We start from the raw sequence: 19833 nt of genomic DNA on the forward strand, positions 1-19833 counted from the left end.
GCGACAGATTCTCATGTTAAACATATAGCAACAGGTATGACTGATGTGCTGACAGCGTGAAGGAAAAGAAGAGTTGAGACACGCCTTTCAGAGCACTTCCAACATGTCAGCATCACAGCCTATTCATAAACACATCACATGCACCTGTAGGGGAGGGCGGGCTCTGGGAAAGTTCCACTCTGAAGTCTGAATCCAAAGGTTACATAATGTTGAAACTGTAGAAGGTAAATAGAGAGACGTAAGCCATGCCTTCTGTAGATGTTCAACTTGAACGTCCAGACTGTTCCTGAGCAGCCGCAACCTCGACTGATAAGAAGTTTGCTCAGTGTTTGGATCCATACAGCTTTATGTAACTTCAGCATGCAGTCAAAATAAACACATATAAAGAAAAACCTTGGAACAAGAAGACATTTGGACAAAAGATCCTCAAAGATATGGAAAAAATCCACAAAAATACAAATTTTATTGTAGAAAATCAGCCTTTACATGTTTTAGGATAATTTTCGGATTGGAAACAGGTCACAGAACATTTTCAAAACACATTAGACCAGTGGTTCTCAACTGGTCCAGCCATGGAACCAACAACCACTTCTGTATTGTAAAACTGCAATCAGAATTTAAAAAAATTAATACAATGAAAATGTTGCAGTTCAGACCTTGGATGGAACAAAACATATGACTGAGCATAGACAAAGGATAGAACTTCAGGAAGACATAAATGCAATCGTTTCATTTCAGTCTGCTTTGCTTTTATAATGTCAGTTTTGAAGGAATTTTTACAGGTCTCAATAAGAGCTGTCAAAAGTTATGAAATTATATCTCAGAAATTCTGTAGTTTATTACAAGTAATTGCACCTTTTATATTACATTTTAAATTCCACTATCTTGCATTTCTAAACTGTTTTGTGTCTTTTTTAATTTTCCTACTTTCTTAAACGAAGGGTAGCTGGCTTCCTTTTAGATACAGCCCTGTTTTTAGAGGTAGATTGAAGATTATAACATGAACTTAACCACAGAAAAAAGGAACTTATTATAGATTTAAAAAATTAAATAAGAAATCATAAATGAGATTCAGATTACTTCTGGCTTGTTCACTGAGCTGTTTGTGAGTTTTCAAAGTGAAATGAGATGTGAAGGAGAAGAAAAAAAAGTGCAGCAATTGTGGATCTTAATTAATCACAGACAATTAAAAATAATATTTACACAATTAAAGCCAAATAGGAGTTATTCTAATGACAAAACAATTCTCACTGACCAAAATGTTAAACAGACATAAACAAAGAAAAACAAAGTTAAACAATGAAATTAAGGCAAAGCATTTCTATTTATTTGCAGAAAAATATCCACAATCGTCCTCTTACGTTTTTTACAACATGATCATACTGAAGATAGACACAAATGTATACTATACATTTAAAAACAAATGCATGTATTATAATTAAACAGAAGTATAATACAAATGCAGAATGTGATCAAGAAGCCTCAACAGTTCTAGTATGAGCTGCTACGTCTGTGATGCCTGGTGCCTCCTGAGTTTGCTCTGATGTTGAGTTCATTGAAGTCATTTTTGAAGGTTGTAGCACACACTCTGCATGACGGTGTTTCAGTCACTGTGAATATCTGGAGCTGGGAACCGTCTAACACTGAAAGAAAGATAAGACGTCTATTATAGGGAGCCTTTTTTTTTAACACAAAATGCAGACCCCCCCCCACACTTTTAACACCACTGATTGTGAAGAGGTTATTCAGTTGCCATTTGCTTATTCAGAAACAGATAAATTCTAATGAAAAGATACATAATAATAAGAGCCTGTGCCCATTAACACCATTTTTCTGACGACAGTGTCCATTTTCTACAAAACCAGTGCAGTCCTAAGTGCAAAAGTGCCTTAGGGTCAGCTGCTTGTTTCGCTGCCGTCGAAATTGCACTCTAATTTGGAAATTAGTCCCACTTTGTCATTTCCCCCTTACTAAATCAAAATCAAGAGGTACAATTTCAAGGTCTATGCTACTAATGCATTGATAGGATTTCTTTGGATTGTTCTACCTCCTCTTGGTGATATTTCCTTGAATAAATGCAAATATAAAGCATGCAGAGCTACTTAAAAATACAACTGACACTGCAGTGAAGAGGCTTTTCTGTATTACTGATTTTATTAACTTTGCATCAATGCCAGGTATGGCTATTGAAAAACGAGACTAATGCTGTAATACAATTAATTGAACTTTTTATAATTCCTTTCTTCTTCAATGTTTTCTCCCCTTCGGCATCAACACTCTGCTGCATCAGGGTCTTCTATTAATCAAAGCAATGCAGTAGGTCTTCTTTGTACAGTTGTCCCAGAACCTCTGTTGTTTTCTTAACTTCTCACACAGACTCAAAACATGTTTCTTTGAGCACAGATTTGACCTCAGGAAAAGGGAAAAGGCAAATGGAGCTAGGTCAAGTGAATAGAGAGGGTGATCAAGCACTGTGATTTGTTTTTGAGCCATAAACTGCTTCATTAAGAGCACAATATGAGCTGGTGTATTGTCCTGATGAAGAATGAACCTCTTTTTCAACAACTGTGGTTTCTTTCTTTAGACTTTTTTGTAGAACCTGTTTGTATTAGTGTTGAGCTACTGTTGACCCTTGTGGAATCAACTCCTCCAAAATTATACCCTTCATGTCAAAGATAATAATCAGCAGGGCCTTGAATTTGGACGAGCTTTGTTGTGCTTTCCTCATCTTTTGTGACGATGGTGTTTTCGGATGTATTGACTGCCGTTTTGTCTCAGGATCGTACTGGAAGATCCAGGTTTCAGAGTCTGTAATCACTCCTAAAAAATGTGAGGTTTTCTTCAATTTGTTCCAAAATGTCACCACATATTAGCGCTTTTCCTTTCAATCAGAAGTCAAAAGTTTTGGGACAGCTTTGGCACACACTTTTGCCATGTTCAAATTATCATGCAAAATTTGACTTTTTATCAATGGAGACCATTTCTGTTAAAATTCTTTGACTGAGTCGTCAATCATCTCAAACTATTTGCTCGATTGGCTTTCACAAGTTTTTGATGTCATGGGTGCCCACAACATCTTGGACACCCTCTCTGTCTTCACAAAATCTTTTCAGCCATGCAAACACATATGCACGAAACATGCAGTGTTCCTCATACCCCTCAGTTAATTTCCAAAAAGATTCGGCTTCTGTTTTGTCCAATTTCACCAAAAACTTCAAGTTACTGCATTGCTCAACTTTTAAGCTAAAGTTAAAAGCTAATCATTTAGCAAAAACACTTTTGCTAAAGCAAGCGAACTAAAGACATCACTTATCGGAAACTTGCTGCAGTTGTGCATGAATACCCAACCTTTAAAATACAAAACTCGTTTTGACTGTGAACCACATGGTTTTATCCTCACAAGTGCACTCTCATTATTTAATAGCCATACCTTATGTGTTGGTTTGGTCACCTCTGAATGACATGAATGATCTTGGCAATGTTTGAAAGAGGCAAAGGCCATCTTAACCTACTGCTACATGCAAAGTTAAGACTTCTGCTGACAGGGAGGTTTATTTACATCAGGAGGGCCAAATCTAACCAATATCTGACGTCATTCGTCACATCTGCTGTTAGGTTTTTAAATAAGCTGTAGGCACTGATGCCATTACACATACTGTACATTATGGACTGTAAAGCTTGTGTCTCATGTCTCACTGTCCATCTATCAAGATGAAATTGATGGGAGTTATGTATTGTATCTGTATCTGTTAAAAGTACTCTGAACCTAAGGCTGTGGGTGCTGCTTCTGCGAAAAATGTTGTTAATGAACACTAATTATACAACATAATAGCTAAGAGTCAAAGTCGGCCTCTCATCAACAGTACCTGTTGCAAAATCACCATTATGGGTAAATAAATGCATCAATAAACAAACAAACATTTAAGTGCTGCACATGTTAGTATTTCTATTGTGTATCCACTCATATCTTACGTGTAACGCTTGGCAGATAATGGAGGGGCCTCGGTGTGTTTCAGTGACCCTTCATTGACATTTCAACAGGATGTTCTTGTTTGCAGGCAATGGCAGCAGCTTCAGAAGCCTGGCTGTCTGACATCAGTTTGTTGGCTTTGTTTAAGGCTGCAACACAGAAGAAAACATTTTAAATGTCAGATCTTTGCAGGAATTACTCCAGACATGACATTTAACACTTGGCAAAAGATCTGCTTTATGTTTGAGCTGTGAAGTTATTTACATTTTCTCTGCATGATCTCAGACATGAACATGAGCAGAAGTCTTATTATGGAAACAGAGATGTGACATTTAAGGCCCACATTAATGGCGTGTTGTGACAGAGGAACTCGAACCAACTAATCTTAAAGTGACACTGCTCTGAAAATCTTTTCTGACTGAAACTAAAACAGCTACAAGCTTCAAATGTAGCGCTGTAGTGTTTCATGTTAACTTTTCACACCAAAAAGGGCACTAAAATCAAAACTAGACACATTTTAGTGAAATTAAACAACAAAGGGTCAGAAAATCTCAAACAGATCATCTCTTTTTCATGTGTTAGCATGGCTGCAATAAATCTCAAGTTATTGTTTCAATAAATAAATGAAGGTTTTATTGAAAACATGCCCTTTGTAAGACTTTTTCTAATCGTTGTTGAAGTTTTGGTCTTAGCTTGTGCACATTCCGGATATTTTAAAAACATGAACCATGTTTTAGCCCTGTAAAAGATCCAAACGAGAAGCAAAACTAGTTCATAATCAACTTGTAAATGCAGAGAAAACGAAAGACAGCAGGTTCATGAAATTGATTATGCTTACATGAGAGAAAACACATTATGAGTATAGTTCGTGTCCCACTTGTCTGCTGTGTACAGATCCTGCTAATCTTATCTCAATTCACTACAGTTGTTTTACACAAAGCAGAAGTACTTGACTGTGTAAGGGTGTTGCAGCATGTCTGAAAGGCAATCAGGACCAATGGATACAAAAGGTGCAAAAACAGCCACTCCACAGTGACCTTTAGTCAGAGAGGACAGGGAGACTACCTTGCATGGTTGAGCTGAATAGCGACTTGATGTTCTCATGAAGAATTAACACTTGCAACAAGGATTCAACACTGTTACAACCCAGCAAGAGCACAACAACAGCTTGTTATTCTAGGGCAAACCAAACAAGTCTAAAACACTGCCCCGTGTGAGGCTCGAACTCACGACCTTCAGATTATGAGACTGACGCGCTGCCTACTGCGCCAACGAGGCCTGTAAAAGTCTATTGTAGTGGTTATTGAATGAGACATATGTTCACATGATCTGTATTCTTTCTATATTATGAGCTCTGAGAGGCAGGAGGATCAATACAGTGTTTGCTGCAGCTGTTTGTTTCAAGTGTGGGTTCAATAAGGTTCTCATGGGCCACAAGAGGCTTTGTGCTTTATTTGCTTATGTGTCTAAAGGCCACAGCATGCAGAGAACGGGCCTGGGTTCAAATCCAACTTCAGTGCAATCAGACAGGCACAGTTCTGGTTCTGGCTCCATTCTGGAGTCTCAAAACCTTGGTGCTTTCTGCCAAACCAGTCTGTGTTCACATCTGTTTAAGTGGAACCAAAGTGGGAGGATGTGATGGACATTAATCACCACGTCCAGCTCCACTTTTGCCCAAGTCTTTCTTGCTGTCCCGGTATTCCTCCTTCAGTCTCTTGAGTTTATTAATGATTTTTTCTGCTGTTCTGGTGAAACCCAGCCTTCGCCATCTATTCCGCAAAGTCGGCATTTAACGTACCCTTGTTACTACTCTCCCGCTTCACCTGATTGAAACCAACCATTTTGTCTCTTCAGCAGACCACTTTTTCTTCAATTTTCCACTTGTCTTCACAACCTAGAATATGACAAACCCACTGATGATGTCATAGTTCGCAAGGAAGTACCCTCTTTTTTCTGGTTTGAACGCACCAGCTGGTTAAAAATTAGGTTTGGGAACCAGAACCGGCACAGCTGGTCTGAAAGGCCTTCTTGAGGCACTTTGCTTGCACGTCATAACCCACTATTACCCAGTTTGTTATTCCCTGAAGTTGGTTGAGGGGTAATACTTTGGAGGAGTGGTAAATTTCCCACTGGAATAGAGATATCACCACAACTGGCCATCTTTCATATGGGACAGCCCAGTGTATATCAGGCTTAAGTCTATAGTCACAAAAGGCACTGCATATGTTTTGTTTGTGTTATTCTGTAATTTGCCAAACAATGACTCGCTCAAGGCATATTTTTTGGCATGACAGGATACATATGACAACGCTTCCTAAGGACAATTTAAAAAATGGCACATAGAACTATTATTTCGGATGAAAAAGGCTGATTTGGGTACCCATGCAGGCCTCGTTGGCGCAGTAGGCAGCGCGTCAGTCTCATAATCTGAAGGTCGTGAGTTCGAGCCTCACACGGGGCATGGTGTTTTAACATGAAGGACATGCTAAAAACAGTAGATCACCTTGTTCTGGATATGATTAAGATGGTGTAGTTGTGGCTAGTATTGACAATTTGAGAGTGTGTTAAAGCCAAAAGTGTCTTGGCGCTTTAAGTGAACCAGACATTTCTCAATTTTCCCATTTAATGAGGCTCTGCCAAACCAAGTGCACAATGGCTTCAATTCAATATTTAGTCAGCACAGTGCGTCTTAAAACTTTAAATTCCCTCTTGTTTTAAAGTTCAACCAAAATGAAAAGTGCTGAAACTTTAAAAAACTACATCTTATTTTATAAGATAGATGCTTAGATGATTCGTTCATTCAGTCTTTGAAACTTCAAAACAAAAACTACTCAATATTGGGTGTCTAGGATCAATTTTCCGTTTCACTGGTATCAAAAAGCATATCAGTAATGCTCAGTTTTTAACTGCATCATACCAAAGTTTAAAGTTCTGGTATCATGATGGTCCTAGCTTGTTCTTATATTCGCTGGCTGTTGTCATACTTCTCTGTCCTCTGTGGAAAAGATCCAAATAATATGACTTGGCCTCTCTTTTTGAGACCAATGCACTCTCTGGCAGAGTATTCCCTGGATTTTTGATGCTGTTGAGTTCAATCAGTGATCTTTCTTGCACATTGCATATCCCATCTTTAAGGCCCATGTTTCCACACCATGCAGTGTCACACAAAACTTGTTTTAGGAAAAGATCAAACTCATGGACTTCAGACAATGACAACACCAATGATTAAAGCGGGAATTCAACTGGTGATTAGCAAGAACAGTGGATGAATTATTGTGGAAAATTTCTCACACCACAACAAAGTGGCACAGATAAAAACTTTGACAAAAGGCCAATATGTAGTTAAAATGAATTACAGAGTGCATGTTGTAATCATATGGAAGGTCATTATAAAGAATAAGCGAGGTTCATTAACGCCAATATTGAGGTTTGACTTTGTTACAAATGAGCGGCCAAACTATCTGCAAAACTTTAGTGGTCTTTCTAGATATAATTGTTTTTAAGAGTTGTGGTTCTGCTGCTCATTATGTGTTGGAGGGGTCACAGGTTCTGTATATAGCTGAGTCTAAGAAGGTATCCTGAAGGAAAGGAACAGAAGGGAATGGTTTAAAACTGCCCAATGGAAAAAAACATGTGTTTGAACAACCCTCCCATGTGTTATGATAATTGTAAAATAAACCACAAAAATACGCATCTTTAACATCCATCCTTTGCGCAGTAGCAATTTCAAGGTCATGTGAGCATTGGTGGTTCAGTGGTAGAATTCTCGCCTGCCACGTGGGAGGCCCGGGTTCGATTCCCGGCCAATGCAACAGATGTTTTGAGGGTTGCACTGCAGGCACATAGCTCAAGGTTTCTGTCTACAGAAGCCATCAATGAGGTAGTTTCACTTTCTTAATGTCACAAACCTCATACCAAGCATTAGTCTGTTCGTAGAATCTGCAGCCATTTACACAAATGTGAGTAGGAACTTCTTGTGATGTGCTTGTCTTAACATGTTTTAAACCAAAAAAACTGGATAAAGTTCCTTCTTTGTTTTTAGGTTCAAAGCAGTCTTGGATTTAAAGCTTACAAAGTGATGTTCAAAGCAGAACTTAAGACAAAAGTACGCTCTCCACACTGTCCTACCATCTGTCACTTTTCTGAGAGTTTAACAGAGTGCAACTTCACATTTAAAAAAAGTAGTAAGATCATCTTCATGTCATCTTCACGCCTCCCTTTCTCTACAATGTGGCTGGGCTAATAGTTTGAGCAGAAGTGGTTCACTGGGAAAATATGAATGTAATAAAGAGCCTCTGTGCAAACCATAAACAAGCTGAAGAAAGCACTGTCCTGTGTGAACACAGAGCCGAGAAAAACAAATCCCAAAAGAGTTTCAGTCTTTTTGGGATGTTATTATTTTGAAGTACCTTTACACTGAGTGTGTTTTATCTTTGGTGCATTCAATATTCAAGATCTTGCTCATTATACCTTAGAAACTGCATGTCTTTGGTTTTGTGGTCATTATCTGAATCTGATGGCCGCCTCTCGGTACATTTTGGCAGCAAGACTACTTGCAACACCATACTGAGTATCAAGCCACACTAGGTTAATCCATATTTAATTGCCCCAGGGCCCTTCCAGCAAGGGAAATTGCTTATAAGATAGAGGAGCAAGGACGCCCTCACACAAATTATTTATTGGCAACATTAAACTGAAAACCATACTTTGTACCAAGGTACTAAACTATACCAGACCCACTATTCTCAGTCCATGATAGTCCATAAAAACAATAAAAAGACAAAAGTTTGAGTTTTTTAAGAAGTTTCATCTTGAGTTCAACAGCCCCCTGTTTATAAGAACCACATGTCTTGAGATTATGAAGATCTTCGGATCAACACCACAGGATGTTATTGTCAAACTGAAAAGGATGATGCATTAGCCGGAAATCGAACTCAGGCCTCCCACGTGGCAGGCGAAAATTCTACCACTGAACACCAGTGCTTGCATAAAGGCGTCACTACTGTTGAAACTATCCCGAAAATACCTTTTCAGGACGCAGGAGGAAGAGTGAAAGTAGTATCTACAAGTGCATACTTCCCACTGTGTAGGGCCTTATGGTTTCCATGTTAACGGGATCAGGGAATTGGCCAATAAAAACAGAATCTACTATGTAACACGGAATCATAACCGCTTCATTTTAATGCAGTTAGGATGATGACAATGAGTAACTTATAAGATCCCCACCGCTCACAGCAGCATCTTTGTGGAGAGTGGACATCAAAATGACATTTTTTTTTTTTTTTTTGGACAGTACGACACAACTGTGGTTCTCTCTGAGAATGCAAACTTCGAGGAGAGAGGAACCCTGTCCTTTGTTCCAAGAAGTGCAAGAGGAAGCTCAGGTTTGTTTTTCCTGACAGTTCCACCATGGTCAGGTTTTTTCAGCAGTTCTTGGCCTAGGTCATATGACATGAAGAAATTATCGCATGTTATGTTGTGCCCCTGATAACCTTTCGTCATATCCAGGACCACTCGCTTGCCCTGATTCTTTTCTGGCACTCTGCCAGCAGAATTTCCTATGTATATTTGCATGTTCCATGCATAGCTTTTTTTCACATCACATGCTGCCCAGATTTTGACCCCATATTTTCCAGGCTTGCTTGGCATATACTGCCTGAAGGGACAGTGGCCTCTGAAAGGGAGTAGCCATTCATCCACTGTGACCTCTGGCCCTGGATTATACATAAATGGCAATTGCTCCACCCATTTGTCCTAAACATCCCTAATGGGAGCAAGTTTGTCATTCACAGCAACTCTTGTCTCCCTACTGTCAAAGCGGAGCACTCTTGACAACACATGAAAGGTCTGAAGTGACATCGTGGCACGAAAAATAGAGCGGCCTGACTCACCATCCCATAAGCTGGCAGTAGCCTCATTACATGATCTGTACACCCCAGCAAGAAGCAACAGTCCCATGTAAGCATCCAGCTGTGTTTTGTCGATCTCCATCCAGCTATCGCTAAACACTCTTCTTCCTTCCATGTTGGTCATCTCAAGCAGGATCTTCTGAAGAGATTGTGGAATGAACAGCTGCTTATTGTCAAAGCACTTTGTTAACTTCTGTTTTTAAAGGTGCTGTACAAATAAAGTTTATTATTATTATTATTATAAACGTTGACTTGATGTCTTGGGCATGTGACACAGCATATCTAGTAGGCGCCAGAGTCATTTTGATGATTTTCTCTCTTGGTGCCCTGCACTGGGTGTCAAAAGGGCTCGATGACCATAAAATGTCACCTTTTTTTGATTTGAAGACCTCTCTTTAAGAATCTGTGACGTCTGGGTCCTCCTCTTCATCAGATGTGTCTTCTTGTTCAGGGTCATACTGAACATCATCGTCTTCCTCAGACACATCCTCCTCAGTTTCACTGTGCTCTCTGTCTTCAGTATCACTCTCATGACCTAAGATATGATCCAGAGCCTCATAGATAGAAAATCTCTTCATCATGTTGACTGATACTCCTACAGAATGAAACTGATAACATTTCACCCAAACCCTATTTATAGATGCCAATGTTTATTTTTATTCAAAATCTATCAATATTCTGCGAGAAAGTTTGAGTTCAAAGGGGGGAGGGACGGTGGGGGGTGCCTTTGTGTGTGTATGAAGGGGTGTGTGTGTGTGTGTGGTGAGGCAAATTGAGCCATATTTGATCCACAGAGCAACCCACAGCTTTTACGGGATGCATGCAACAACCAGTATTCTCTGCTGTGTCATATTTGACCCGTAACACCACAAATGTCCCTTTTTTTTTGAGACCTTCAGAATTGACTAAAGTAGTGAAAACTTCTTTTGTTGTGTTAAAATAGTTGTGTCTGAGGATTAGATGAAGCCTTGTTCCCGCACAAAAAAGCAAATGGTACTTTTTACATACCTAAACTTGAAAACGGGTAAAATTTGACCCGAACACAATATAAGGGTTAAAAGAAGAACAAAGAACAGCAGTGAGTTTTTCTCTTTTCAAAAACGACAAAAGTTTAGTACTTACATGCCTATAGTCACCATATTTCACATTATTCCTCAGTAGCTGCGCACACGCAGCTTGATAGTGGCTACATCACATGCTTTGTTGCTCTGATTGGCCCATAGAGATGTGACAGATGGAACATTCACCCAATCATCCTCTGAGGATTTTTCAAGGCCTCTGCCTTTTCTCAAACGTTTCCTATTGAAGCTTTCTCAGATGGATGAGTGAAACAAATCCATCCGGCATGTCAAGTTAGCCAACTAGCTTACCATGTTAAAACACCATGCCCCGTGTGAGGCTCGAACTCACGACCTTCAGATTATGAGACTGACGCGCTGCCTACTGCGCCAACGAGGCCTGTCATGCAAATGAAATTGATGTCATCTAATCCAAGAGCATGAAGCCTACCTATCTGCTGTTGATGTAGTGAGCCTAGCTGTTGAAGCTAACTGCTATAACCTGGTGTCTCTCATGTTTAAATGAAACATGTAAATGTTTAAATGAAATAGAGAGTTACTCAGTTCATTTGAGCTATCTGCTGTTTTCAGAGTCATAGTAGAAAATATTCTGGGGGTCTTGAAAGTTGACTCAAAATGGACAAAAATGCTGGCACAAGCCGCTTTCCATTTTATAAAAGGGCTGGCACTCAATGAGTTAAAAAGAAAAAAAAAAATACAAAAATGAATTGAATTTAAGTGTATTCCAAACAAATTTATTAGAACTACTACTTAAAAAATAAATATCAACATTATCCAAAAATCAACAACTGAGTATAAGTTATAAACAACAATGCTTACCCTAAATAGCATAACTCAAGTAGGTTAAACCTCTACTTTAACAGTCAGTTAACTAATTACCTATCATTTTTTAAGAACACAGGCTTGAAATCCCTGTCTATACTGTCTTTAATGAACCTCCCGCCACTAGAGACCGCTGTAGCTTTAGTAAATGGCCACAGCCTTCCTCTCTGACCCTTCACTGCCAGATGTAAACAATGAGAAGGTCTGCGATGGCTAATCTGTTAGCATATAGTAGGAAGACCGGGGTATGACAGTTTTCAAAAGTCGTAAATGGAAAAAAAGTGGTATGTGGGCTGTCGAGGGTTAAGCTCACGTATGACTACTCACCCAAAGTGAAAAGAGACCAAATATCAAAGCGCGATATTAATCTGCAAAGAGGAATGAAGGCGGGCGGGGCTAGTTTTCAATGCTAGCCACGCTGTAGAGAGTTTATCAGGCTAATGTCACACCCACTCCTCTTTGTGTTCTCTAGTCTTTTGACTAGTTTTCACTATTCTATATATAGATTTATGTAACTGACTAGGTAATTATACCGCTAAGAACATCCTTAACTAATACTAGTTCAGTTACACACAGACTGCCTCGTGTTAGACTGCGGTGCGTTCATGGTCTACTGCAAACTGTAGGATGGATTTGGATTGGTCTCTTGGATTGGCGCTGTCAGTCAGATATCCGATCGATTAATCACATCCATATTGGACCTGATACTGATATTGAATCGGATTGGTCATTTTTTCCTTCCAGATACAATTCCTATACCAGGGTGCTGGTAAAATAGCAATAATACAGGGGGCTGCGGCCATCTCTGTCTCTCTCCATTATGCTCTATTTGGGCATCATGGCGTGATTATGGAACAGCCTGCCATTGGCTGACGGACCCTTACAAAGGGTAAACAATATGGTAGTTAGCATTCGAGTTACCATTCAAGCTTGCTGTAATAAATGATCCCAACTGGATTAAAATGGATAAAAAGACATCAAATTTTGGGTTTGCTGGTGTGCATTTAATCATTTGAGTCCCCAAAAGTCACACGAGATCCAGGCTTCCTGAAAATGCTGCCCCAAGGAATTCAAAGACATCAACAGCGGGAAGGCACAACTTCTAGCTTCAGCAGGAAAAAAACAAGGGGCAACGGCTTATGATTCAAAAGTTATTCAACTTTTGAAACTGTGTCACTTCTTGTGGTGTATGACAGCACCGGTCTAGAAGGCATTTTAACCATCACATTTGGTATCACTATCGGCTATCGGCTACTTGGTAGAGTTGTTTAGAATTAGAAGAACTCTACCAAGTACCTCAAACAACCCAAGTTAAAAAATCCAAAATATCCCTTCAAAAATGTTTGGACTGATGCCTCCACATATCAAAAGTCACTTCCAACCAGACATGATCAGTATTTGATGGGACGTGAACTTGAGGTCCAAGACCTGTCACCACTGACAATTCCAGGCACACACTAGGCAAAACACATGCCCCGTGTGAGGCTTGAACTCACGACCTTCAGATTATGAGACTGACGCGCTGCCTACTGCGCCAACGAGGCTAGAAAAGAAACCTGCTTAATGTCTAGCATAAATATATCATTTGATATGATGGCAGACGATAATGGTTTACTACATGTCATAACAAAGTTGCATGGATCAAGCAGCTTACAAAGCCAAAAGACACATTGCATTGGCCGGGAATCGAACCCGGGCCTCCCGCGTGGCAGGCGAGAATTCTACCACTGAACCACCAATGCTTGAGAATTAGAGATTTTCCCTTTCTTTTTTTTTTTTTTTTTTTGCACGTCATAACAAAAATGCACGGATCAAGCAGCTTACAAAGCCAAAAGACTCGTTGCATTGGCCGGGAATCGAACCCGGGCCTCCCGCGTGGCAGGCGAGAATTCTACCACTGAACCACCAATGCATCCATAACATCAAATTCTTGCGAAACAGATGGAACCTCAATAGATAATCAAACTATTTCTACATGCACATATGCTGTATTACTTCCAGATGAGATTTTCTTGCTTTTGCTAAACCAAATAAATGTGGAAGTCAGGCTCTGGACGAACTATCATCACGTAAAAGCATGTGAAGAGTAATCCAACATTAGCAGCTCTGTACTGCAGATCTGCTGCTAGCAGCTCCTGTCAATGGACTATCGAAATACACTCAAAACACCTGAAAATACACAAGACAACACTGACTACGCCACAGCCAGGAAATAATCCTGCCATCTTTGTTCATATCAGCTATCCGTTTAAAAGAGCATGCTATTTCAACAAGGTGATATCAAACACTTACTGGTTATTGTAAGTTGTAGAACTAAGTTTGCATACTACATAAAGTTGGCTTAGGTGAAAATTCACAAATGGGATAAAGTTACTTTCCACAAACTCTCTTTCAGCAGTGTATATGAATGGTTTGGGATCTCTTAACTTACACATTTATGAGGTACAATAAAGGCTGTCCTCTGTTGCCTCTGATTTTTGCTCTGGCAAACAACAGCATGCTGAGGTATCAGGAGAACAATATACGTAGCATCACTGCTGCAGACATACTGCATAAGACCACACATGCTGATGATATCCTGAGTTAAAATAATAAATTTACAGTTTAAAATGAGATAAAAAGTCAATAACATAAATTAAAAGCCAAAATATTAGATAAAGTCAAAATTATATAGGTCAAAAAGGTCAAAACATGAGACAAAAAGTGAAAATAATAAATTAGAAAATGTTCAAAATATGAAATAAACATGCAAATAAATTGAATTCATAATTGTAAAATGTAAAATTGAAAATATGACATGAAAACACAAATTAATTTGTAATTTCTTTTAATCTAGTAATTTTTGCTCTTTTTGTTTTCCAATTTTTATGACTTAAGGATATTTTATATCATCAAGGTTAAGTTCCCATTTCTTTTTACTGTAGGAAATCTGCAGACCAGCCAGTTTTAATAAGAATATTATATGACCTTGCGGGCCGGGTGTAACGATACCACAGGCTGGATTTGGCCCCCGGGCCTTGAGTTTGACACCCCTGCTATAGAGTAAGATTACATCGCTTGTTTGGATATTATGGCAAAGTTATGAATGGACATGGATCTGTTTTCATGTCCGCCGTCCTGCTCCTGACTCCTGGGGAGAGTCCTTGGAACGCAGGGGTGTATGGCAAGCTGTTTTAACATTTAAAAGCTAAGTTTGACTATCCGGAATTAACATTATAGATATCAACAACATCTTTCTGACTAGTCGTAATTACATTTTGAATAGTCTGAATTTTAATTCAGGATATCTGTAATTCAATTTTGACTAGGCGAAACTGAATTACAGATACCTGCAATGAAGTCACCAAAGACAACATTCAACTCGTCACACATCTCAAATGACAATTACAGATATCTGTAATTCAATTTTGACTAGGTAGAATGAGAATAAAAGAATCTCAAACGTCATTAGTGATGTTGCTTTATTTCAGATATCCAGAAATATGTCATTTCCCTTTCCGCCATTATCAAACAAGAAATGGGTTCATTTTCTTATTTTACAGAGGAAGAAAGAAGCAGTCATGGTGTTGCCTGTAATTGAAGGTAGACCTACAATGTGATATGTATTGCAAGCGGATTTTTCATAGATATGTTGATTTGAACAACAACCCACTTCACTCCTGCCTAAAGTGGGAGGCGGGCCAAATGTGTCGTAATTACAGATATCTGTATCACCTAGTCAAAATTCTGATTAAAAAATCTAATTACATTTTGACTGGGCATAATTAGAATTACAGATATCTCTAATTTCAAATATCTGTAATTAAAATTCCTTTCAAGATATCTACAATTTGATTATAGATATCTACAATTGAATTATGACTATCCCTAATTCCATTTTGAGATATCTACAATTCCATTTTGACTAGTCATAATTCCATTTACAGATATCTGCAATGTCATTTCACCTAGTCAAAATTGAATTTAAGATATCCAAAAAGGGATATGTAGATATCTTGAATTGAGGTGAATTAAAGATATCTGTGATTCTAATTCCGCCTAGTCAAAATGCATTTAGAGATATCTTGAATTGGAATTACAGATATCTACAATTCATTTGCAGATACCCTGAATTCACATTCTGGATTTCTGAAATGATTTCTGAAATGATGTAGATATCTGTAAATAGAAATCCCATACACATGAATGGCAAAAGTGACATCATTTTGCTTAGTCAAAATGACGTAGATATCTGAAATGACAGTTGTGGATAGGCAGAATGTATTTGCAGATATCTGAAATGTTCTTTTTGACTAGGCAAAATTGAATTTCAGATATCTGCAACACACATCCAGTCTAGCTTTTAAATGTTAAAACCGCTTGCCATAGGGGGTGTGTGTAAGCTAAGGTGTGCTCTGTTACCCCTTTATGGCTTTCTGTGTGAATTACTCATTGCGTAAAAGAGACGGGCATTCCGTTTCGCCTTTATTGCGGAATCTGTGTGTAAAAACAGCTAAGATTATAAGGGTGTGACCTTTTATAATAATAATAATAATAATATCTTGAATTTATATAGCGCCTTTCAAGAAACCCAAGGATCCCCAAGGATGTGATCTGCTCAAAATAAATTGCTCTCTGTTTCCCCTTTTTACAAGATAATCATGCACAGGTAAACCATTTTCTTTCCAGGGAAAATGTCTGTTGTGTTTCGCAAGGGAGCGCTGGGATTTCTCCTCCAGGAGCTGTCTGATGAAGCCAGGCAGATTAAAGAGACCATTACGCAGAAGCTTGTGCTGCAGAATGCCCTGGCTGTTGTTTGTCTGAGAGATGGAGATGCCTCAGACAGGATGGAGGTGCTGGGAGACTACATCCTGCAGTCTTGCAAATATAAGGGCAAATCTTTCAGGTGGCTTCTTGAAAATGACTTGGGGTACACAGTGTATCTCATCAAGAGCGTGCAGAAGGAGGAGGCATCAGGTGTCTGTATGGCTGAAGGTCATGGCAAAGACAGCCTACAATCATTTGTCCATTATGCCCTGAGTTTTGAAGAGATCCAGTCTCTACTCAGCTATGAGGCCAGCGAGCAGAGTGTTGTGGCATCCTCATTGTCAGAAGATGATCAGCTGGTTGGCTTTGGCTCTCGAGCTCAGAGTACCTGGAAAGAGGTATGGTACAGTAGAGCCAATGGCTATGCAGCATTCATAATAAGAAAGGACTGCATCCAAGGGACACGCATGCACAAGCTGCAGCAGTATCTGCGGAAGCGGCAGCAATATGTTCCTGCTTGCATGCCTGCTGAGCCTCTCTCAGGGTCTCCTGCAGAACCCCCAAGTAAGTCACCTTATTTATGCCAAAAACAATTTTTTGTCTTGCCCTGAATCCAGCAAATTTATTAGTTTATATACTTAAGACTTTTATTTACTAACGCTTAACATTTTTGTCTGTGCCACAGTGATGGATGAGGATGAAGAGCTGGAGAAGGCAATGATGATCATCCAACCATCTGAGCCACAAGCCCAGATCTGTAAGTACACCATTCACACATTCACTGATCACAGAATTGATCAGTGAATGTTCATGTTGTATCAGAGGTCTGTTTCTTCTATTTCTCTGTATCTCACTAGCTACCATACCAGGAGTTTCACCAGGAGCAAAAACAGGTCTTTTAAATAATGGGTTTCAGGACAGGAGAACAATTCTTTTCATGATGAATTATTCTCCAAACTAAACCTGTTCTTATTCCATTTATTTGATTTGTTTACCCTCTGTTTATGTCCCTTGAACTATATGGTTTGCCTGCTGGTGTTATACTTACTGTCCTAAGGACTATGAATTGATTACTGCAATGATGAACTGATATCAACCATGGTAAGGATGAGAATTAATTTTTGTTCTCTATGCATGTTCTGTTGAAAACAGGCATGCTGCATGGGGCACTAACATTTGCATATATGCTTGGTGACTGAGTGATTGAGTCATAATGCTCCTCCTGCTTAGATGAGAAAGTGGCGATTAATATTTAACTTAATTTGGCATGACTGTGAGAATTAGACTTAATTTAATTTCAAGGAGCAGGAAGAGTAACAGTATGACTGTTTGCATTACTACCCACTAACACCAACACTTGCAAACTTTGTGAAGTCTACAGTATCTGATCATTTTTTCTATTTTAGTCACATCTGCCACAATGCCCAGACCACCACCCGATACGACTGAACTGCAGACATTACCTGTTGATTGTGAGTGCACTGCAATTCTGCCTCTGTAACCAAATGTGTCAACTTACGTTCAGCACATGAAAATGAAAAGTTACTTTTTTGTAGCTTTATCAGCCTCCCCTGGTGTGACGAAGCAGCCTGTGCCCCTTCCACGAGAGCTGACATTCCTGATGAAGGAAAGAGCAGGTTCCTCTGAACAAGAGAGGCCTGGGCCAACTTCAGGTATGATTCCATTTCAGTATATGGATGACCATCAGGTACACATCTGCTTTATGCACAGCAGACTTAAATGAGTGTTATTTTCACATGCCTTCACATTCTTCATCAGAACATCATGTGTATAGCCCTTGCAAAAAATAACCCAAAGACTTCATGCTTTTTCAGGAGTGAAATCAAGTGCTGCTCAGACCTCCACAAGCAGAACACTTTTCTCTGAGGCCAGCAGTGTAGATGGTAAGGATGTAGAACATTCTGTTCTGTTGCCAGTGTTGCTGAAACCTTTCCCGCACGTCACAGCTGAGCGGTTTCTCCCCAGTGTTTGATATCAATTCTGTTTTGATATTTTAAAAGTAAAAGTGCAACCTTCAATAATGAACTAGGTCACCATAACTTCATTGCTATTATTATATCTTTGTCTTCTCTTTTTTTCTTAGCTCAGCCCCCTGTGAAAACAGACCTTCAGTCTCTCGGGGTGTGACCTGGCTCTCCACCTGTGCGATGCCCAGGAAACGCCATTTCTGTCATGATCGAGGTTCTGAGTTATGTTTATTTGTTTTCTAGTCTATTTCCTGTGTTTAGTTTTTGATCCCTCGTGTTTTCCTTGTTCTGTGATTTCCATGTTTTTAGTTTTACTTTGTATTTAGGTTTCCTAGTTTGTATATTTTTGGTGTTTGGTTCTTAGGTGTTTCTTGTAGTCCTTGTGTCTCTGTGTACTTTGTGCTTATGTTGGATCATGTTATAGTATTTAGTATTCCCTGTTATTTTTAGTTACTCCTTGTATTTCATGTCTAGTTTTACTCCTCGTGTTTCTTGTTGAGTATTCCCTGTTTCAGTCTTAGTTTTACATTCCCTGTGTTTCATGTTTAGTTTTTTCCTGTGTCTCATGTTAGTCTTACTTATTGTGTTTCATGTGTGTTATTCCCTGTGCTTCTTGTTTTAGTTTCCATGTTCTAGATTTACTCCTTGGTTCTGGTTCTTTGTATACTCCTGTTTCCTTTGTTCAGCTTCTAGTTTAGTTTTGTCTTTCAGTCCTCGTGTGCTTCTTGTGAATGTTCCATGTTTCCTGTTTTATTTTGTAGTTTGCCTTCCCTTGTGTGTGATTCTAGTTTTGCTTCCTGCTTCAGTTTCCCTCCTTGTTGATTACCTTCACCAGTTTCACCTGTGTCTGATTGTCCACACCTGTCCTCTATTGTTAACCACTCCCTGTGTATATAAGCTCAGTGTCTCTCTGTGTCTGTTCGTCAGATGTCATTCCCTGTTGTTACTCCCAGTGTTACTCTTCGTGCTCCTCGTACCTCCCGTGCCTTTTGCTTTGTTTCATGGACTTTTGGTTTTGTGGATTAGTTTAAGTAAGTTCTTTTGTTTGTTTAATTAAATCACTTTCTTTGAGTTTATCTGCAATTTGGGTCCTTCTCCTTTTGTTTTTGGATTTGGCCTGCCTGCCTACCAGTGCAGTCACCACAGATGGTATAAGTCTAACACAGACTTCTTCCCTACACAAGGACTGAACTCACAACCCTTAACACATCTTAGCCATCTTTATCAAGATTGCTGTCAACTATTTACCTTGCAAAGCATATGGATACGCCCGTTTCCTTGTTTGTCACTGGTGAATCCATTTTGCAAAGCTCCCATCC

The 19833-nt window shown here is 39.2% G+C and overlaps 1 long non-coding RNA gene and 7 other non-coding genes across 8 annotated transcripts; 2 read left to right on the forward strand and 6 right to left on the reverse strand.

Moving 5' to 3' along the window:
* Positions 1-515: 515 nt before the first annotated feature.
* Positions 516-19825, reverse strand: LOC121506420. Its single transcript, XR_005991650.1, has 3 exons — positions 19763-19825; positions 3973-4119; positions 516-1643 (listed from the first exon to the last, which is right to left on the reverse strand). It is a non-coding gene; the product is annotated as an uncharacterized LOC121506420 (long non-coding RNA).
* On the reverse strand, positions 5176-5248 carry trnam-cau. The gene has a single exon. It is a non-coding gene; the product is annotated as a tRNA-Met (tRNA).
* Positions 6359-6431, forward strand: trnam-cau. Its single transcript has one exon. It is a non-coding gene; the product is annotated as a tRNA-Met (tRNA).
* trnag-gcc lies at positions 7711-7781 on the forward strand. The gene has a single exon. It is a non-coding gene; the product is annotated as a tRNA-Gly (tRNA).
* On the reverse strand, positions 11265-11337 carry trnam-cau. The gene has a single exon. It is a non-coding gene; the product is annotated as a tRNA-Met (tRNA).
* Positions 13252-13324, reverse strand: trnam-cau. The gene has a single exon. It is a non-coding gene; the product is annotated as a tRNA-Met (tRNA).
* On the reverse strand, positions 13452-13522 carry trnag-gcc. Its single transcript has one exon. It is a non-coding gene; the product is annotated as a tRNA-Gly (tRNA).
* Positions 13622-13692, reverse strand: trnag-gcc. The gene has a single exon. It is a non-coding gene; the product is annotated as a tRNA-Gly (tRNA).
* Positions 19826-19833: the final 8 nt, after the last annotated feature.

This window comes from Cheilinus undulatus, linkage group 24 (genome assembly GCF_018320785.1).
Source record: "Cheilinus undulatus linkage group 24, ASM1832078v1, whole genome shotgun sequence".
NCBI classification, from domain to species: domain Eukaryota; kingdom Metazoa; phylum Chordata; class Actinopteri; order Labriformes; family Labridae; genus Cheilinus; species Cheilinus undulatus.